The sequence below is a fragment of the Bufo gargarizans genome, chromosome 2 (genome assembly GCF_014858855.1).
Source record: "Bufo gargarizans isolate SCDJY-AF-19 chromosome 2, ASM1485885v1, whole genome shotgun sequence".
NCBI lineage: Eukaryota > Metazoa > Chordata > Amphibia > Anura > Bufonidae > Bufo > Bufo gargarizans.
In genome coordinates this window covers 679438296-679441339 of record NC_058081.1, presented here as the reverse complement: position 1 = coordinate 679441339, position 3044 = coordinate 679438296, and positions in this window count along the sequence as shown.

The following is a 3044-nucleotide window of genomic DNA, read 5'->3' as shown; positions in this document are numbered from 1 at the left end:
GGTCGTAAACTGCTGTACGGGCACACGGCAGGGCGCAGAAGGAAAGGAATGCGATACGGTTTTTGGAAGGCAGATTTTGCTGGACTGTTTTTTTTCACACCATGTCCCATTTGAAGCCCCCCTGATGCACCACTAGAGTAGAAACTCCAAAAAAGTGACCCCATTTTAGAAACTACGGGATAGGGTGGAATTTTTGTTGGTACTAGTTTAGGGTACATATGATTTTTGGTTGCTCTATATTACACTTTTTGTGAGGCTTTTTGTGCCTGCCGCACCGCCCGCACCGCCTGCAACACCCCCCCTGCACCACCCGCCGGCATAAAATCATTCAGGGGTGCAGGGGGGGGGGTGAAAAAAACTTTATTTGGGGCATTTTAAAGTTTGATCCCCGCGGTCAGGGACCGCAGGGATCAGAATCTGCAGAAAGCACAGCAAACCGCAGGTCTGAATTGACCTGCGGTTTGCTGCGATTGCCGATACGGGGGGGTCATATGACCCCTCCCCGGCGTTGTGACAGGATGCCCGCTGAATGATTTCAGCGGGCATCCTGTTCCAATTAACCCCCGCAGCTCTGCAATCTCGTTTTAAACTCATGACGTACCAGTACGTCATGGGTCCTTAAGAACTCGGCAAACATGCCGTACCGGTACGTCATGCGTCCCTAAAGGGTTAAAAAGTCGCAAATACGGTATTTGCGACTTTTTTACACCAGAGAGAGCGATGATAAGTGTCCTCCTAAGTGTGTGCCCTCATCTGAGAAACTGTAATCGACAAGCATTGAACTGTGTCTATATTTGTTACGGACAAACATTGAACCGTGTACATATCTGTAACCACCAAGCTTCCATGTTCATTTGCACTTCACATTGTGCCTCTGTGTCTCTATATTTTGGCGTCAAAGTCCTGCTGACACCCATTGACATTACATTTAGCGATAGTCGGCAGGATGGTGGAAAGTGACAGAGAACATAGATGGATGTGCGGTGTGGAACTGGACGTTGTGTGCAGAGATGGAGGACAGGGGAGGCTACATGGCAGAAACTACAAAAGAGAGGCCAAGATGTTTCTCAGGCAGCATTCACTCAGATGGGGCAGCTGGCAGAAACTAGATGATGTGGAGAGCTGGTGAAGGACAAAGCTGAGCATAGACTACAGGACATGGTATGAATCCTGGGTGAGGGGAATGATGGAGGGCCCATGAGCCCAGAAAATGGAGGCAAAGAGGGGACATGTGCACTTTGGTAAACAGCTGGGTTTTGGGTTCATCCATGAGGAGGACTCTGGAGTGGAGCTGTTTGTCAGGCACATCATTGTGAAGAAACCAGGCTGCCAGTGGTGAGGCATAATCTACAGCTGGAGGACCATGTGTAGTTCACCTGGTTGTTATGCCCTGAAGGAGTCTGGTCAGCTTTAGTGAAGAGGCCACAGGAGCTGGAGCCAGTGGACTAGGTAGCCCAAAAGACTGGGCAGAGGAAGAGAAAGGGCTAGTGCTGTACCCTAAATTGAAGCTAAAGGCTTAAATTCTGGTAGTCTTAAATTCTTATCCAGCTGGTGGAGGGGAGCCAAAGACTGTGTTCTCATGGGGGCAACTGTCTAACAGCAAGAAAAGCTGCAGTGAAGAGTCTCTAGGCCAAGCTGGCAGAAGAAGTCAGGGATGAGGCGAGTTGGCTTTGGTGGCCAACAGGTGACTACTGCAATCAAGGAACTCTAGGTAAAAAAGGCTGGATTGCCCCTTGTTTTTACAGCTTGGACTAATTGTGTCTAGTGGGGTGCTGAGGACAGCACATGACAAACCGGGGGTGGGGGTTAAAGTTGAGGGGGATTTGTAAAAGTAAGTGTTCAGGAATAGTCATGTGCTTTTCTTATGCGGCTGTTGTCTCCTGCTGTGGGATGAGTCTTGTGGTAAATAAGCGCAGGGGGGAGAGATGTAGGCAGCCTCCATATTGAGAGGCATTAGGATGCCATAACCCTTTCTTACCAGTGAGGGCACATGGCATGTTTTCCATGTGACCCACCTTGGAGGAGATTAGGGTGTGGCAGTATATAGTCCCCGAGTTCCCACCAGATAGCAGTTGGAATGATCGGTGTAGAGCAGACTGAAGCTTCAGGGGCTCCTGCAGTTACTCTGGGAGCCAGAGAAGTGGTGACCTGAAGTAGATCAAGCCAGCAGACTTAGGAGCTGGGCCTATGACAGAGCAGTGGGAATTTGAACTCACATCTTCAGTAACTCTCTGGCTAGGGTAAATTTTATTACTAGAAGTTGTGTGGTTTCATTACAAGTCAAAGTTGTGAAGCTTTTTTAAGTGTGGTCCTGAATGTACACTTCTGCCATAGCAAAGTCCTGCAGGGAAGACCGGCTGTTGGTCTTGTATGTCAGCCTCAAAATTCTGATGCAGACTATACTCATTGGATTTATACCTGTTGTGTGAACCAACCCATACACCTTGATATATCCTCGTTCCCCTGGGTCTTTGTGTCCCAGGCTTTGTATAATGCCTCATGCAATAGACCGCTGATTGCGTCCAGCCTTTCCCATTCATTTCAATGGCTTCCGCTCCCCCCCGCCCCCCCAAAAAAGGACAACAAATGGATATCATCTATGTGCTGCCTGTGTCTGTATGTCTGTTCTGCAAATTATAGAACATGTCCTAAACTTGGACCGCAAAATGCGGTCCGTGGTCCCATTTAAGTCAGTGGGTGAGCAAAAAATGCAGATGGCCATCCATGTGCCATCTGGATTTTGTGGATACATTGCCTGGAAAGGGACATCCCTCTGAGCCATGTGCAGACGGGCCGAGTAAGAGCTGGAGACAGTTTGCAGCCAGACCAGAGAGCACGCACGACTGCAAAGATGCAACAGATAGAAATGGAAAAACAAATTGTTCTTGGGATACTCACATGGACTCCTACCACGACAACATCTATAAGGATACAGTGTGGGAGGAGGTCACCAAAAAAGTGGACCCCAGCAGGTGGGAAGCACAGAGTCTTAAATTGGGTAACTGCTGTTTTTGGCATATTTGTTTGTTTCTGCTGCTGATACA